Consider the following 19,188-nt stretch of genomic DNA (forward strand, 5'->3'; position numbering starts at 1 on the left):
TTGAACAAGTAGTCTTACAATTTTTTAAACCCAGTGACCCATTCTTTAAAAAATACAGGGGTGCCTGAGTGACTCAGTCAGTTAAGCGTCTGACTCTTGATCTTGGCTCAGGTCATCATCTTGCAGTTCATGTAGGGCTCTGTGCTGACAGTGTGGAGCCTGCTTGGGATTCTCTTTCCCTCTGTGACACTCCCACACTTGCACACGTGCTCTCTCTCAAAAAAAAAAAAAAAAAAAAAATATATATACATATAATTAGTTTTAGAATAAAGTTACTCTTAAAAAGTTGTATTTAGATTTAAAAATTTAGAAGTTTTAAGGAAACATTTAAAACATTGCAGCAACAGAAAGTACTTACATTTATGCTTAGGCAAAACGAAAATTACAGGATTTCAAAATAACAATTGCACAATACTGGGGGTTGCTGGGATTGTAGAAGGTATAACCTAAAAACTAATTTCTAGAAATGTAAATATTCACACCCTAAATACACCGCCTTAAGAAATTCTAGATAATTCAATATATACAGCACCCTTTGATTAGTATCAGTGAGGTCATCACACATTGTATAACCCCTGCACACTTGTGAGAATGAGCTGAAAAGGTAAATAACATCATCTCAGTATTAGGAAAGTTTTGACCCTGAAGGCCTCTTTACGCAACAAGGACACAGCCAGAAAAAAGCACTGTCCTGTCCTCAAGGAGCAATCTAAAAAGGTGGGGGAAAACTTGAATCACACAATTAGTAACTTAATTATAATGGTCAGAAGTGCTGTGACAACATTCAAGTGAGAGACCCAATGTAGCAGAGCTGAGGGCACCAAGGTAGGCTTCCTTAAGAAGTGTGCTGAGACAGTTCTCAGCAATTGACATGGTCAGTTATTGAGTCCTTTCGCTTCTTTCCATTTTGACTGCCATCACTCTACACCAAATCACCCCATACCTCATGTCTGAACTACTGTAAAAGAACTTCAAATTTCTCCATCCCTGGAACCCATCTGGTATCCTGTAGTCAGATTAATTTCCTAAAAGACTGTTTCCAATAGAGAAAGGTAGTACCATACACCGATAAGGAATACTGACTAAGCAAATCAGACCAGTTTGAATCTAGAATCCCTGGCCCTTAACAGATTAAGGTTTTTCAACCTCAAGGAGTTCTAGTTTTCTACTCTGGAAGATGGGGTTTTATGTATGAGGACCACACTAAATACACTGGCAGTTTAGCACACTATGTGTTACAGAAGTGGCATTCCATGATTATTCATTTCTTCTAACCCAACTATTTACGTTAGCCTTTGCCTATAGCAGGCACTAGAACCATGTTGTCATTATTTATTATAGTAAATAGTTTGGGAAGAGATTTTTAACCAAAGGTCAGGAAAAAGAGGAAAGGTTATGAAGAATGTTGACTGACTTGACCAGAATCCATACCCTAGAGGTGGGGTTAGGTTAGTTGGCTAGTAAAATAATCAATTCTATAAACATAATCTGAAAATATGTTATTGCTGTCAACAGGAAGATCCAATATTAAACATGTTTAAAAAAAACACAAAAACTAAAAAATAGGATGACTAAGTGCCAGGGCAAATTGGTAAAAATCGGTGTTAACTGTGAACTCAAGGCAAAAACCTGGAAAGCAAGATTATTAAATGTACTCATGACTATGAGATGCAATCAAAGAGGCAGAAATAGCCTCTGTAATCACCAAGAAGGTATATACCATGATATCAGGATACTCAGGTTCAACCCTGGCTTGGATAAAATAAACCTCAATGTTTAATTCCATGCTACTAACAGCTCTCTAATAATCCAGTTTCTTACCCACTCCATCAAGAATGGGGAGTCATGGATAAGGAAAAAAAAGTCTTCTGAAATATGTCCTCCAGCATATAGTAGTATGCCAGTAGGTAAAATAACAAAAAATTCCCAGCCTGCCAAAGTGCTCTACATAAGATTGGCCTAAAAATAGTCAAAGTAGTCTTATCCTTGTGATGCTGATCCCTATCAAATTCTGGATTAACAGTTGCAAAGCATAATGATACCAAACCTCTTTGCATAAAAAATACATGGCAGGAACATTATGTGGCTCAAATTTTGCCAATCTAAAAAAATGTAAAAAGCCTTTACAAAACCTTCAACTTTCTCAAAGTAAGAAGTGTTCAATATACTTTTGTCCTAGAAGCATAAGAAACAATATGGCTTGGGGTCATATAGGGTGGCTCAGTCAGTTGAGCATCCAACTCTTGATTTTGGCTCAGGTGGTGATCCCAGGGTTGTGGGATAAAGCCCCAAGCACTGCATCAGGCTTCGTGCTGAAAGTGGAGCCTAAGATTCTCTCTCTTCCTCTGCCCCTCTCTCCTGCTCACATGCTCTGTAAAAAAACAAAAACAAAAAACAAACACAGAACATGGCTCTATTACAAAAGGAGATAGATAGCTGGTTTATTAAAAAATAAAGCCAAAGGAAGTGAAGCACAGGAAGAGGATAAGTGCAATGGTTTATACAGGAAACCCAAGGAAGAGCTCAACAGTGGACAGATGCATTCAGAGACCATGATGCAGTAGTCTCTTCTATAAATAGAATGAGACTTGGGTTAAGTATGACCCTAAAATTTCTCCATAAAAGGAGACATGTGTCTGTGTTTTGTAGACTTTGCTATTATTTGAAAACCAATTTCACATATAAATTAATAAAACCAACATTTATTAAGTACCCAGCTCTGTGTTCAGGCATTGGGGAATCAAAAATAAGTCCCTGAGGAATGCATTTATTGGGAAAACAGACAAGAAAGGCAATACTATGGTTTTTTAAAAATGTATTTGGAATATTTAGTATCTGTTTTACAAAAAAAAACAATCTGACCTGCAGGTTTCCAAAATTTATTAAACATCAGTACTCATTGTCTCAACATGTTTTTCCATTCATTCAGTTTTTTGAAAGGGAAAAAAAAAGTTGAGGGAACAAATTACAAAGTAAAGAACACACAAAATATTAGAGGTCTCTCTGAAACTGTAACCATTTTTGTCAGATATATAGGTGTACTATAGCCCAGGGGCTGTATATCCAGTGTGGTCCCTGAGTCCCCAATATCAGAAGCAAATAAGGAACTTGATACGGAATTCCAGTGCCTCCCACCCCTCTGCCTTAACTGGATTCAGAATCTTTGGGTATGGGACTGGAAGTCTGCAGTAAACAGTAACTGGTGTGCACTGACCGGTTTTAAGATTCCCATCCTAAGGGTCTTGTAAGTGTAAGACATTTTAAGTAAAAAAATTGTCATTTACAACATGTTATATTAGCAGATAAATCAAATATTTTGGTGTTAGGATATATCTATTAATTTACACTTTATCAGGATGAAACTTCCATATGACAGGCATATGACACTTAGGCCCTGGCCTCCTCTGATGAAGTTTCTCCAAAAACGAAACCTTATAGGACTGAAATTTAGGCCTGGTTTCATTGGCATCAGATATAGTCCCTATTCCTAGCTAAACTTCTGTCACTATTATGGTTTAATGAAATCCCACTTTCCTAAAATTCATTACGCATTGGTTTTTGAAATCCAAACTAGTCAACGCCTGCTTTGCTTTCTCAACATACTGTTGTCCAAGGCAGGTTTAAAGTAACGGCTTGTTGAATTTGGCTCTCAGCTAAGTACAGCTAAAGTATACAGATAAAGGTAAAACAAGCAGGGAAGATAAAAATAAACTAAATAGGCCAACTTTTGCTTCCTTAGTGCTCACCATGAAGAGAAAGTTATCAACATTCACATTAAGTATTCAGCAACCCACAACACAAGTTTGTGGCTACAGCTACAATTTATACTGTGGCAATTTAAATTACATAAAGTTGAAAATTCAGTTCTTTAGTCACACTAGCCACATTTCCAGTGCAACAGTAATACAGGGTTAGTGGCTACTACATTGGTTGGCAAAAAGGCAGAACATTCCCATCCCTGCAGATTCTATTGGACAGTACTAATCTAGAGCACAAGCTTACAAAACTATTCAGAGATCAATAACCTATCAAACCTTATAAAGACATCTACATGTCACCCATTCCATTTTTCTTAGGATTGGCAAGGCATCAAGGCACATTCTAGCAGCTTAGTGGTACAAGACTCAACAAGAACCTGTGCCCTCAAGAAGCTCTGAATAGTTAAGAGAATTTAAACAAGCAATAACAACCTGAGAAATGCTGATTCAACCTGCTGAGATCAGGAGAAAGCACTGCTAACCTTTCTTTAGAGGTGTTTGGCTTATAGGATGATAGATCACAGAAGTCAAGATCATAGGGGAGAGGGTATTTGAAAAGTAAGGAGCGCCGAGGGCACTGTTCCAGAAGGAACCAGCCTACAAAGAGGTATGACAATGTCACTATGATTTGGGTAAACGATCAGTCCAGAATGACTCGAGAGGTCTATGTAGAAAACTGTAGCAAATGAAAAAGTTGTTGAGAAAAGCCAATTGAGGGACCTTGTACATCGCCTTCACGTTGATGAATTCAGAATTCATCCCGTGAGTAGTTAGAAGCCAGTTAAGAGTTGCATCAGTCATTATTGGCTCTACCTCTATGTTAGGACAACTGTCCCAACAACACAGAAGATGCTACCAGGAGGCAGAGACACCAGTTTGGAAGCTATCAACATTAAGGCAATCAAGCCCAGTTACTAACTGATGAGAAAATAAATAAAGATGGATTAAGAGACATTCAAAGGAGATAAAAGGGAGATATTGCTGAACCTCATATCCAATTCTCAGTAAGGCAGTACTCAAGGTCATCTGGACTGTGAAGAGGATCAAGGAATAGAATCCTAGTTGAGGACAAAGATAAAATGTAAAACAAGGTAAACATTCCAGAAAATCCATAAAGGAGGAATAAATGATTTGCTGGGTAAGGGTGAGGCCTCTGCTCAAACTGTGTAGCCTTAATTGGTGGTACATCCAATCTGTCTGGTTTCACAACTCACCTGGCTGCAAAAAACAGGACAGGAGAAAGCCAATGTTATGTCTGGGGGCTGAAAGAGCAAGTACAACAAATACAAAATAGTCTCAAAGTAGGAGTGTGAATTGCTAAGATCCTTAACCCTAGGGATGCAAGGGAAGGGGTCTTAAATATTTAAGATTACTATTTAATCTGAAATGCTCTATTTCGGTGGTGTAAGCAAGGTCTTCAAAGGGGGTAAAAACCTCTGATAGTCATGCCTTTAATCTATTTCCTTTTATCTACAGGAAAAATACTACAAAAAGGATCTTGAAGTTGTAGTAACACGCAGTTTTGCTGCATAAAATCAGCCCAAGGTGAACGCCTGGACTCCCATTTCCCTCCTCCACCCCTATTATAATTACTTTGTGACACAAACTCAAGTCTGTGGGAAGAGAGAAATCTTACACCTGCTCAATCTCCCTGCAGGACAACGCCCAGGCACCAGGTTAAGCCTGGGCAAGAGTCCCGCCCACAATCGAGAAGCAGCGACTTGACATGGAGGCTATGACGAGATCGCGGGGGAGGGAGGGATTCTTCTAGGCCCAGGGCGGTCCTTAGGAGACAGGAGGCAGCAAAGAACTCCCATAAAGGTATTGCAGCACTCCCCTCCCCCTACCGAGAAGGGTGCGGCCTTCACTCCGCCTCCTCCACTGCAGATCCCTCAGGATTGCAGCTCGCGCCGATTTTTGGAGAACACGCACCTCCCTCCCACAAACCAGCAAGACTGACCCCCGCTCCTTTCCCCCACCCCCGCGAGTCCGAGAGCAGATCCGGCTTGTCTCGTCCTTAAGGTGGCGGGCGCCCGGGGCGGAGCCGCCGTCGCCGCCACCCAGAAGCCTCAACCCAGCAGCCCGCCTCCGCCTCCAGCGCGCGCTTCCTGCCACGTTGCGCAGGGGCGCAGGGCCAGACACTGCGGCGCTGGGCCTTGGGAAGGACCGTACCAACGACCTCCTCCCCGCCACCCCTACCGAACCGCTTAGTGGTTTCGCTCATTTGGGACCCGAGCCAATGACAAGGGGCCGTTCCCCGGGCTTCAGTAACCAATCAGACGCCGAAGCCTAGCAGGCGGCGGGTAAACTGACTCCTTCCAAGGAAGGGGCGGGTGGCCAGACGCCCGCGCGGGAGGCACTTTCCCTGACACCCCCCCCCCCCCCCCCCCACCGCGGGAGGTCGACCGCGCCCGCTCCTCCAGCCCTCTCCCCACCCCAACTACCTACCCATCCCACCCAGGGAGCAACGCGAGAGTCCCCAAGCGGCTGCGCACTCTCGAGGCTGTAACTGACAGGCGCTTTACTCCAACCAAAACACGCCATTTGTGTTTTCACACACGGCGGGAGGAAAAGCGGCCAATCAGTGACAAGAGGTGAGCCGGAAGCGCTCCTCCCTCTGCAGGAGCAATGGCTCCATCCGGATTCGAGCCTTTTCCGCTCTTCTCCCTCCCCCTCCGGTTGCCGCAGGGCGGGCCGCACTCCTGCCTGCCTCTGACCACCTCTTTCCCTTCCAGCTTAACAAACGTTATATTCCCGACTTCCCGAGGGGGAAGGCAAACCCCATCTATCGGCCAGACCGCCTCAACCACCCATCTCCCCCAATCCACCGGACCCCCCCCTCCCACCAGAGTCCCGCTCCCCTACCTAGCCGAGGCTCTCTGAGGAGCCGGAGCCCCAGAGCACAGCCTCTTCTCTAGGCGGCCCCGGCGGCTTCCGCTGATTGGCGGCGAGCTGGCCAATGGATGCGGGGCGGTGGGCGGAGAGGCCAATGGCGCGGCGGGAGGGGGCGTGTCCCGGGTGCCCCTGGCGCCGGCGCTGGGAATCCCCGTGCGGTCAGTGGCGTTTCCGCTCGGGCAGCGGGCTGAGTGAGCTGCCGCCGCCGCCGCCGCCGCCGCCGGGGGAGGGGCGGCCGCCGCCCGCCTGCGCTGAGAGACTCACGCAGCCCCAGTCCCGCCAGTCCGCCAACACTGTAGTGCCGGCCCCCCCTCCTTCCCTGGCCCTTCCCCCTCCCCGCCTTTGGCTCGCTCCGCCTTTCTGCCCCCCACCCCCACTTCACGGGCACGGGCCATTCCCGGCCAGGAAACGCCGTGGCGCCGCGTTGGGCCTAACTCGAGTCCTGCTGCCTCCCGGGAGTGCTGTGCGCCGCAGCCCGGGCCCAGGCCCCGGCAGCGCCTGGGACAAGGTAAGGGTCCGACAGAAAAGAGAGACCTACCCTCACGACCGGGCCCTGGGGGAGGGAAGGGTCACCTCCTCCGTCTCCCCGCGCTCGCTCTCGGGACGTGGGCCTGGCCCTCCCCAGGCTCTTAGTAGGAGGATGCTGCCCCTTCTCATCCCTCTCGCCGCCCCACACACACCGTTGCACCCTTCTTTCTCAGAGGTAGAGTCCCCCTCCGTAATCTAGTCGACCCCACTACCCTTTTCGTGCCTTTCCTGGGTCAGGACGCTTCCCCTCCCCCACGCCTCTTCACCCCTTTTCCTGGGAACTGCCTACTCCACGTTTACCTTTTACTTAAGGATAGGCCTCTCCCTGCCTTCTTCTAAAAATGCACAGGCATACTTTTTTTTCTCTCTCCCCTAACCCCCGCCCCCACCCCCTTTCGCGCGGCCTTGTGACAACTCTGATCTCTGGGGGAGGGGGAGCCTTAATCCCCCCCTCCGTAATGTTCCTGGACGCCTTCACTATCGTTCTCGTGTCCCCATCTCAGATGATTGCTTCTTTTCCCACACTAAAGACGTTACCTTCGCCACCCCCACTTCACATTCTTGGGCTCTCAGTGGCGTATGCCCCAGTATCTGAGATAGCCTCGTTGAATTTGTAGGGTTCAGGCTTGGAGTTGAGCCAGATTGTGTCGTTTTTCCTGCCTTGGGCGTGGAGAGCGATCATTTGAGAACGTCTTGAAAAGCAGAAAAATTCCCCTTTATGAATTCCCTTTACCTCTGCGTGGAAGCCAGTGATGTGAGGTGAATGGTGGTGAGAAAAAGCCCTGGTTTTTTAAGTAGGTGAATTGCGTGAGAGGGAAAGTTGAACTGTTGGGAAAGCCCCTTCTATGCTAATTTATTCTATAGGGCGCCTTTGCTCGTCTCACTTCTTAGGAATAACTGGTCTTTCCCTTGGATACTGATGCTGCAGCCAGCTCTGCTGGTCTGGGTCAGGGGTGCGTGTATGACCTGCGTTTTCTGCTTTCTCATGTTACTTGTGCAATGTGTTCACCAGTAACTCATTTCTTACCCAGAGCTCAGGGTTCCATTGGGCTTTGTCTGTACTTTAGTTCATTTCTCCAATTTACCCCGTGGTCATGGTGCTGAAAGAATCCCCAGGTTCCCTGCTAATTTCCTTTATAACTTGACTAGGCAAGTTGCTTTTAAATGACATATTTGTGATCAAGGTCATATTTACATTATTTTGTTGGGCAGATGTTGCAAGGCTATACTTTTGATTTGGGAGGATCCACTTGAGTGTTGAGAGATTTTTCAGGAGAATGTGTATCTCCAATTTGGGAAAATTTCTTGGTGGTTAATTTTATGTTATTGATGTTTTTAGGTCACTCAGAGAAAAGTTGTAAGTGGTAATTTTAGATGTGTGGAATCTGAGCTAGGACTGAAGCAATATTCACATAACCAGAGGTTTCTGGGCCTCTTGGAAGACACAGGACAATTTTTTTTATATTGGATTTCTTCCAGTTTTCTCAAGAGGATCATTAGTTTTCTTCTGTAGCCCAAAATTCTGGCCCGTTATGGGATTAGAGTCTTTAAGGGTTACTCTGTCATTATGTATAGAAAAATGAATTATGCCCTTCGATAGTACAAGACACAAGGCTCTACCTCTAGCTGCAAATTTAAATTTGACTATAAAGAGTGAAAATTGACCTTTTAAAGATGAAAAGTTAATCTTCATTCCTAGATTGCTGGCTTAATTTAAAAATAGATATTTAGAATTTATTTGGTAAATTTTGATTTTTTTAAATAAAAAGGTCTTAGTTTAAAAGGGTGACTTTAGGACTGTTTGTTTCTAAAAGCATAATTCCAGCCCTTCTGGCATGGAGCACTGGTCCAAAAAAAAGAAAAAAGAGTGTGTAAGGAGTGGGGGTGGGGTGAGGAGAAGGTTGTTCCTTTGGGTTGGATCACAGGGGTGAGTATACAAGGCAGCAGCAGCTGCTGGCTCTGGAGCTCTGGTTGCTACGTGAGAAGCTTGAGTAGTGCTGGCTGCTGTCTCCAGGGAAGGACAGCAGTGCAGCGTCCATTAATGCTGTTGGCTGCAGGGAGCTGCACTTAGGCGATGGCTGCTTCAGGACTAAGAAGAAACCTTGCTTTCCTGGGAATTTTCACTGCTGAGCTGGTTTGCATTTTATTGGTGGGGAGATGAGAGCAATTCATAACCTTTTACCCATTTATGGATATCAGCATCTGGAAACTGGATCATAGTTAAAGATCCTTCTTATTTTTGTTTTTTGTGGGGTTTTTTTGTTGTTGTTGTTTGTCAGATTTTTGGTGTTCATCTGGGGATTTGTGCTTGCATAGGTCTGAAAGTTCCATTAGTTTTAATTTTTGAATCCCTTTATAACCAAAGTTAATAAGAATTTAAGGATCTTTCTGAGAACCAGAATGGGAAAAATCAGTTCTTTTTTCTGCAACTGACATGTTTCCTCCATCTCTTTAATTACTGAATTTTGACATTTTATTGTTTGTGTGTTTCCTTCCTTCCCTCAAGTTGTTAGGCCACATTTACCTCATTAAATAGATGTTTTGCTAAACATATTACTACATTTGGAATTGTAAACTCTAAGAAGAACTACTCTTTTTGGAATGATTTCTAAATATAAATTTCAGAAGTATTTTCTTAATTTCTGTATTAGTATAGACTTCTCCAGATTAGATTATTTCTTTGGCGTTTGACCTAAAATATTGATTCATTATATATATGTTGGATATAGTCTTCTAAGATCACAAGGATGTTTGTTTGGCCATGATCCATCTGAAATAAAGGATGTACCAGAAGGAATATTTAGAAATCGAGTAAGTCTAGAGTACAGGGTACCTGAGAAGATAGCCTCTGAGCCCCCTTATGTGGTCTCTCCCTCCACAGCTCCTGCACATTAGGCAGATCTCTGATTAGGCAGAACAGTTTGTTGAGTATGGAAGTACTTGAAGGAGAACCATCACTCAGATATACCACCACTCATACGGTATTTAACAGATACCCATGTGTTTTCTTCCCCCACACCCCCAAGACTCTTGCCTCCTATTTTTTTTTCCCTTAGAATTTTCATATTTTCAGTCTTGTGTTCATGTACTTAAATCCCACAGTCATCTATAATGTGTAATATGATTCTGGCATTTGTGGCAGGGAATTAAAAAGAATGGAAATGAATTTTGTCATTCACAAATGTGGCTTGCATTGTCGTCTCTCAATGATACAAACAGACTAATGAAACAGAACCTTAATGAATAATATTTTAGGTGGTTCTATTTTTATTAGTATCACATATAAAAGATCCCATATCAAATAAAGATGGTTTCACTTATACTGGTTGTTTAACATAGCTTAGATATAAATATGTCTTTTAGTTTACATAGTATGAAAGTTACCTTGTAAAATAATTGCTTTTTCAGTTGTATATCCTATTGTTTAGAACCCTTTGTGGTCTTGATGTAATCATTTTCTGAAAGATCATAGAAACCCTTTTCATAGGATTTATTTAACCAGTATGCTTGAGAATTTTTATATCTTCTACTCTTTTGTGTCTGGGATCTTACATCCTTTCTGAACTTATTCTGGCCTTTCTGGGGGAGAGTTGCCATTTCATTTTTTTATTTTCGATGGGAAAATAATATAGTGCAAAATGGAGATATGTAGACAACCACTTTCACTTTATCCTCTTTGTATTGAAATAACTTATGAAACGAGACAGTAGTTAACAAGTCGTAAATTGGATGCATCTTATTATTGAAAATTGGATAATGATCTAGAATAAAATTTTCTTCTAACTTCTGGTTCAGCTCTGGTGATTTGTCAATTTAATTTGAAACTAGAAGGCCTAGTAGTGAATTTGATTTATAAAAATTGTTTCAGGTGTTGGAAACTAAAACTTCTTGATAGGAATATTTTCTTTATGACAAACAAAACTTACTCTGAACTCTGTAAAATCTGTGAGATAATGTATATTTAGTAATACAGCTGGTGATTATTTGTAATTTGGTTAAAAACATCTTTTCAGAGGCACTCCGTAGAAAGTAAGTGTAATGCATCTGTGATAGACAAGGATTGTTACCATTCCTTACTGTGAAAAATTCCAAAATATGTAGTGAAATGACATTTTTAACCTTTCACTTGCTTCAGTGATTGATTTCTCTTCTGGTGAAGGTTCAGAGAAATTGATGAAAGATGGAATACCATTTCTTTCAGTTATCAATACATATTTTGTTAAGTCATTTAGTCTTATGAAAAGTGTCCTATTTTATATTCAGTTCTATAAATGTTACCCAGGAATGGTGTGTGTGTGTTGGGGGGTTGCTGTTAGCATCACCTTAGAAAAAGCTTTTAACACTTTATAAAGGAAACCATGAGAGATAATAAAGAAACAATGACGCTAAATCTCAGCCTACTGTATAGGAGCCTTCACTGAACAAGGAATTTGTAATCCTATCCTGTCTCACTCAGTTTTTCCATCATATTGATTTTGTTTGTTGAATACCGCAGGGAAGGGTCACATTAAGTATATTTGGTATAAATACAGGAAAAAAGGAATTTTCTGCTTATTGGAATAATATCTTTGTATTTTTAAACACTAAGCTTATTGGTCAGTTTTGCCTTATGTATATGAGTGTTGGTTTGGTCTGACTGCTTTCTCTTCTGAGCTTTTCTGTCTTCCTTGTAGTCTGAGAATTCTCAGAGTTTTGATGGCAAATTGAAGTAGTAAGAATTATTTCCTTACCTACGTTAGTTATGTACACCCAGAGCAGGGGATACACCTTGGCCTATGTTATGAATCATAAAATAAGCAGTGGATATGGGAATTTGTAAGAATTTGTTTCTATCTGGGGGTTCAAGTTTTTGATGTGCTACGTAATTGAGGGAAAATGCCGTATTCCTTGCTGCTCTGTTTGAAAAATAGATGGAAGCATGGGAGGAGCCTCAGACTTCTGCAGCAGGATTTGGTCTGAGTAGAAAAGGAAGATTTTTGTTTCAAATTGCCAGCTGCTTATGTCAGACTGACTCCCTTATTATGCTTTTAGCTGGCCTGTCAATATGGCCAAACAGCTAGATAAGTGCGGGGCAGGACAAAGGGCTCTTTGCACAGCGGGGAGGCAGTGTTGGTGGGGGAGGGGCAGGAGGTAGGAAAGGCAGGAGGAGGAGGAGGTTCTTTTCCCGGGGAGATTATTCAGTTTGGCATACAGTTAAAGAAATCATTTATAGTTTCCACTCGAGCATTGAATTTGTGCCAACTATATACTCTTAACCCCAAATTTAGTTTATCCCTGAATATCAGGTAGCGATTCATCCCCTCCTCCTAGGAAAAATTAAAAAACTAAAGCTTTGTGTAGGTTAAAAGAAAATAAATCCCATGCCCACCACCCTTCTAAATACAAGTCACCTCCTGAGGAGACTGGTTCTAGAGCATCTGACAGCAGAATTTTCATTAAGAAATGGAAAAGAATATTTTATCTGTATGAAACTTCTTTATTTCAGTACATATACTGTCCTTATTTAGATTGGGATTAGGCCACAATAGGTAGAATAATTTGTTGTGCTTTGTGAAATAGTTGCATAGTGTTAGCTCCAATTTCATTTCATTTAAGATTTTTTTTTTTTTTTTTAAGTAATCTCTACATCCAGCGCCTGACCCAGTATGGGACTCGAACTCACAACCCTGAGATCAGGAGTCCCATGTTCTACCTACTAAGCCAGCCAGGTCCCCCTGTTAGCTCCATTTTTAGATCAGTAATATGGAGCACCTCCAGCCTTCATGTGTTGGATTGCCATCATGTAAAATGCAAACTGAAGAAAGGCTACTTGTTTCATCCCTACTTCCTGGAGAACCAGATATTACCTGGAGATTACTTCCTCCCCACCCGCCCTCTTTTAGGTTAGGCACAACCTAGTTTGATACATTTGTGCTCAGCTCCCAGCACAATGTGGGGTGGTTGCATTCAGCTTATTAAAATCAGTATGAATCACGGAGTTGGAAGAAATCTGTCATCTGGCCCTTTAAGCAAAATCACAATGAAATATTTCAAAGTTTGGGCCCCTTTGAAGTTTTCATTAAAATATTAAACCAGTCAGTATCCTGAGAAGTATTTTTAGTTACTTTTAAAATAAATGTCAAACAAACAATACATCTAGTTCTTTAAAAATATATATATATATTAAAGAATTGCATTCATATACAAATTAGATAAGCAATTATTTGGATTACAAAAGGATTCTTCTTTTATAAAGAGTATATGCTGAGATTCTTTTAAATGCTTAATATAATTTAAGAGAATTTGATTTTTGGAAATAATTGGTTGGAACCCAGTTTTCCAAGGGTACATCTGTTAACTTGAATTGAGATACTACCTGTTTTGCAGTATTACTAAACTAGCTAATTTTTGCTCATGGTTTTTAGACCTTGTGGCTATTAGCAAAGAAGAAACATTTTTTTTTTTTTTAATTTATTTTTTGGGACAGAGAGAGACAGAGCATGAACGGGGGAGGGGCAGAGAGAGAGGGAGACACAGAATCGGAAACAGGCTCCAGGCTCCGAGCCATCAGCCCAGAACCTGATGCGGGGCTCGAACTCACGGACCGCGAGATGGTGACCTGGCTGAAGTCGGACGCTTAACCGACTGCGCCACCCAGGCGCCCCAGAAGAAACATTTTAACTTAATCGAATAAGTAGAAAAAATGGCCTTTAGTGCACATTCTAATATTGAGCAAATCTGACCAAGTTTTGTGTCATTTTCCTCTGTAAAAAAAAAAAAAAAGTGTTACTTAATTTTATATTTTTATGTGCAATGGGTTTTTACAGTAATGATATAATATTTTGATCTGAAAAGGGAAATTTGAGTGACTATCATTTCCTTTAGGTTTTTTTATTAGTGAAGTAGCAACATTAATATGAAGTTTAGTAAGCTATGTTTTACGTATTATAAAAATTTAGGGTAGTCATTTCTTCTCTTTGTAATTCACTCACATGGATCATTTCTATAGATTTGTGCGACTAAAATAGAAGCCATCTAGTTCAAACATTGGCCTCCACTCAGACCATTTTCTCCTCAGGTGCCATATTGCTAGCACTAGAGTAAACATCTTTTCACACACATGTGCATGTACACACATACTACTCTTTCCAAATAATTAGAAATCGCTTCATCTTGGCTTCATCTGCTACTGTTACCTGAATCTTGCCAGGGACCTTAAAACGTTCAGGACGGGGCAAATTTTGACTCCAGAGGTTTTGAAGACTGCCTTGGTTACCCAGACAGCTAATCTGATTTTCAGTGAGACCTAGCCAGCAGTAGACAAGAATGGAGGTGAAACAGCAATGTACCTCATCTTGACTATGTAGCTGCTCCACCTTATTTCCTGCTATTATTATCCTACAGCGCCTCTCCCTAACAAAAAAGAAACTAGGACAAAGGGGGAAAACTGGGTGGGCTCTTAAGATTTTTTTTTATTATGGTTAGGTTTGTTTTTATGTTTTTGTTTTAAATTTTTTTAATGTTTATTTATCTCTGAGACAGAGAGAGACAGAGCATGAGTGGGGGAGGGGCAGAGAGAGAGGGAGACACCGAATCTGAAGCAGGCTCCAGGCTCTGAGCTGTCAGCACAGAGCCTGACACGGGGCTTGAGCTCACAGACCCGCGAGATCATGACCTGCGCTGAAGTTAGATGCTCAAACGACTGAGCCAGCCAGCCGCCCCTATGTATTTTGTTTTTAAAGAAATTTTTAAAGTTTATTTATTTTGAGAGAGAGAGAGAATGTGAGCAGGGCAGGGGCAGAGAGAGGAGACAGAGAATCCCAAGCAGGCTTCAAGTGGTCAGCACCCAGAGCCGGATGTGGGGCTCGCTCACAAAACCATGAGATCATGACCTGAGCTTAAATCAAGAGTCTGGCGCTTAACTGACTGAGGCACCCACATGCCCCTGCTTATATGTATCGAAATGCAAAGTTAATTTGTCCTTTTCCTAAAAGTCAGTAGTGAAAGAGATTTCCTAACTTCAGTATCTTCTACTTTATTTCTTAATAAACCATTTCATTTCAGATCCTTTGCCTTACCAAAAAAAAAAAAAAAAAAAAGTTTTTAAGCATACTTAATTTTCATTGGCTGTTCACACAATCATTATTACCACCAGATGCCACCTAAAGTAATAACTTGACGAAAAGGAGAAATCTCTTCTGTGGATAATATTTGAAGTTTTATTGGGAATTACTTATTTATGTAACATAGACTTATGACAAAGGTTAAAAACTTAAACCTTGTTATATATGTTTGTCCCTCTACCTTAGTGGAAGTGAAATTGTTTGCAATACAGATTTTTTATTCTTTGGAGTTCTTTCTTCAAGCTGCATAATTTATATTCTTCAAGCCGCCTTTTTCCCACACCATCACCCAAAACAAGAGATTTTTATCATTTTTATTGTGTTCTGATACTGAGATTTTCTCCCCCCCACCCCTTGAATATGAAGAATCAAATAAAACTCAGTAATCTAATAAATGTGTGTACTACTGAGTATAGTAAGAGGATTATTTCATAACTCTTAGAGATTATGATCTGGCTAGGATGTTTTGATATCATTTTAGCATATTTTATAATGTTGACATGTTAATCTTAATGTACGTGCATATGAATCTCATTGTTTGAAATTTGTACCCATTGTTTGTCATTTTATATGAGGTTGTTGTGATGTGTTACCCCTTCTCCACCTCTGGACTCCTTGGTTTTTTATTCCTGTCCTGTTCCGATCTTTGGCTTATGTTGGAAAATTCTATTTCTTTCTGCCAACCTCCGTGCATGCCACAACACATACAATTTGTACTCTCACATCTCTGTGAAGGAGGATGATCTCCAGTTAATAAGCAACTGTTTGGGCATTCTCTGTATCCATGGAAGGTTTTATTTAAGTGGAAGGACCTGTTGGCACTTAGATTGCCTCTGCATTTATGTTACCTTTTCCTTTATTAATGTAGCCTTGTTGAAAGTTGACTTGTTTTATAAGAGAAACCAGACAGAAAGGAAAGAGACATAGATATGTTTAAAAAACACTTGTTTTTTAAAATAAATGTTTATGATAACATTTGAGTTAGAATCTAAAGGTCACTTTTAAAACTTTATTTTAGTTCTAAAGACAAAAGAGTTTAACCTCCTAAAATAGAACAAAGAATAGTGTTTTTGAGGCAATATGATTGATTGCATGCTGAATGTAGCATGAGATTCTTGTATGAATGTGTAAATTTTTTTTCAAATTCTGTGGTGCAAATTAGTGTAACCACACAAATTGTCTTTATGCCTGAAAAATATTAGATGGAATGACTTTTTAAAAATAAAGTAACAGGTTTGAGGAAAATGTGGAAGCAAGTCCAAAATTTTTGAAGTCCCTTTTTATTGATTTTTGTTCTTACTAGACACATTTAGTTTTATTTATGGCAATTAGAACTTAATTGTGATAGCCTAGTAATAGAACAAAATAAGGGTAGGTTGACATGGTGTAGGATGTGTCTCATTTTAGGATGAGGCTAAAATCATTCCGCATTGTTCTGTATTTTCATATTTAGGCTACTTTTATTGAAAAAGTTTACATAGTATTTTAAAACCCTATGAAGTGGCATAAAATATTCACAGATTAAATAGGTAGTCACTTTATTGGTGACTCGTTATATAAGCAATACTAAAACCAGATATTTACTAAAAATCCCCAAAAGAAAATTATACTAGCATCATATATGGAGCTCTGAACTTCCTGTAGGCAAACTACTTAGAACAGAACAAGTAGGTAACAATGCCAATACTAAGGCTCTTACTTTGGAGCCTCAGCTGGTTGACCTGACCCAGATGTTTTTACCTCACACTTCCTAACTTAACTCCTAGGTCACTAAGATTTGAAGTGTTGCTGGGAATAAAGTATCCTTTCATAAATTGAATAGGAGTCTTACTAGGCCATGTGTGGAGGCCCATGGGAAGACATGTTATTTTTAGAGAAGCAAGGCTCTTGAGTAAGTATAACTTTCCCTTCATAGTTTATCATGAACAGTTGGTATGAAAAGGAATGACTGGAAGTTTGCAGAACACACTGAGCAACGAGAAGAGACACAGACATATCCCCCTTAATAAAGTATGTGCTAGGCAAGAGACAAAACATTTTTTTTAATAGAATACATTAGTTTTTCTGAACTTCATAATATTAGGAATGCGTTTCTATGGAAAATCATTATTCAAAAGATTGAGTTGAATATCTTTTGTGAAAATAGTAAAAAAAAAAAAAAAAAGTTTTATAAATAGAGGAACAGTCCTGGTTTGTGCCTACCACATAATTAGTAATAGCACCCCTTTCACTCTCAAAAATGTCCCAGTTCAGGGGCTCCTGGGTGGCCCTGAGCCACCATCTGGTTGGTTGAGCATCTCAATTCAGCTCAGGTCATGATCATGTGGTTCCTGAGTTCCAGTGAGTTCACTGTTATCGGCATGGAGCCTACTTAGTATCCTTTGTCCCCTTCTCTCTCTGCATCTCCCCCACTTGTTCTCTCGCTCTCTCTTTCTCTGTCTCTCTCAAAAATAAAGATTTAAAAAATAGTAATAAAGTAAAAACAACAGTGTCCCAGTTTGGACCATAAATTATATGCTCACCCTACTTACAGAGGATCATGGAACTTTTCTTGACTACAAAGCAACCCACTTTTCTTTTATATAGCTCTCTGATTCTCCTCTCTGCTAGGATTTGTCTGTTGGCCTGTCTGAGCCCCTTTCCACATGGGTAGTTCTTGGAATATCTATTTCTTTTCCTTTTAGTTGTTGGTAAGGGAGGCGATATATACAGATATGGTTGATTTTTGTTATAGAAATTACAAATACAGTAAAATAGAGGGAATAGAAAAATAGATTCCCTTTGGATTTTATTTAAACCATTCCATTTGATTGAGGTACGGTTGAATCTTCTTAGTTTATAGATTCTGTGTCTCTTATATGTAATATACTTGTTAAATTTACCGTTGTGTAGAGTTCCTACTCTTTGGATGTTGGAGATTGCACCTCCATGGTGTCATTTAACATATTCTATTAGATGACCTCTCCTGCCCATATTTCATGTAAATGAGTTATTAGGTGGGTTGCAAATATATTTTATAATAGTATAGTATGCTTCCACTAAGAATTACATAATACCTACCTGTCTTTGTGGTGTTAAGCAGCTGTTGGTATTCATCACCTAAAACAGCCCTTTTTTATTTGTGTGTGTGTGTGGTATATTTTTATTTCATTTTATTTTTAAGTGTTTATTTTTGAGAGAGAGACAGAGAGAGCAAGCAGGGGAGAGGCAGAGAGAGGAGGACCGAGGGTCCGTAGCTGGCTCCACCCTCAAAGCAGTGAGTCCGATGTGGGGCTTGAACTCATGAACTGTGAAATCATGACCTGACCCGAAGTTGGACGCTTAACTGACTGAGCTACCCAGATACCCCTAGATCAGCCATTCTTAAACTTTACACTTGTAAAAAGTGAAAGCCCCAAAGAGAGTTCAAGGATTGTATCAAGATTTACCAGATTAGAAACTGAAACAAAAATTTATTTTTTTAATGTTCGTTCGTTTGTTTGTTTGTTTGTTTTTATTTGAAGGGGGTGGGGGCATTGAGAAAATCCCAAGCAGGTTGCAGGCTGTCAGCCTAGAGCCTGATGTGGGGCTTGAACCCAGGAACTGTGAAATCATAACCAGAGCCAAAATCAAGAGTTGGACGCTTAACTGAGCCACCCAGACACCCCAAAACAAAACTTTTAAATTATTTATCAGCTGATTTTAAAATAATGTAACAAATCGTGCTAACATAAACGACATGGTTTTTGTGAAGAGTAACTGTATTTCCAAAGTTTTTAAAAAGTGGCCTTGTTTTACATTTTTGCAAATCTCACAGTGTCTGACTTAATAGAAGACAGCTGCTTTCTCACAGCTGCTTCTGCATTTAATTTGTTGTGATAAGTTGTTTTGGTTGAAGACTGGAGAAAATCTGGCCTAACACTGAT

General features: G+C 40.7%; 1 protein-coding gene and 1 long non-coding RNA gene across 16 annotated transcripts in view; one reads left to right on the forward strand and one right to left on the reverse strand.

Annotated features, from left to right (window-relative positions):
• Positions 1-255: 255 nt before the first annotated feature.
• On the reverse strand, positions 256-6,758 carry LOC128775560 (uncharacterized). 2 transcript variants are annotated; one of them, XR_008420345.1, is made up of 3 exons: positions 6,624-6,758; positions 4,973-5,020; positions 256-2,371 (listed from the first exon to the last, which is right to left on the reverse strand). It is a non-coding gene; the product is annotated as an uncharacterized LOC128775560 (long non-coding RNA). The 2 variants fall into 2 exon arrangements; XR_008420344.1 differs by having other exon boundaries at positions 256-5,020.
• A 122-nt stretch (positions 6,759-6,880) lies between these two features.
• Positions 6,881-19,188, forward strand: part of SETD5 (SET domain containing 5) — an 81,960-nt gene continuing 69,652 nt past the window's right edge. For 12 of the 14 annotated variants that reach the window (XM_053897436.1, XM_053897435.1, XM_019428263.2 and 9 more), the window contains exon 1: positions 6,882-7,161. The gene's annotated coding sequence lies outside the window, so the exon portion shown is untranslated. Of the gene's footprint in view, positions 7,162-19,188 lie in introns of all 14 variants that reach the window. The other 2 variants (XM_019428266.2, XM_053897437.1) reach the window with 2 other exon arrangements.

This window comes from Panthera pardus, unplaced genomic scaffold (genome assembly GCF_024362965.1).
Source record: "Panthera pardus isolate Hobbes unplaced genomic scaffold, ASM2436296v1 HiC_scaffold_8, whole genome shotgun sequence".
Lineage (NCBI taxonomy): Eukaryota > Metazoa > Chordata > Mammalia > Carnivora > Felidae > Panthera > Panthera pardus.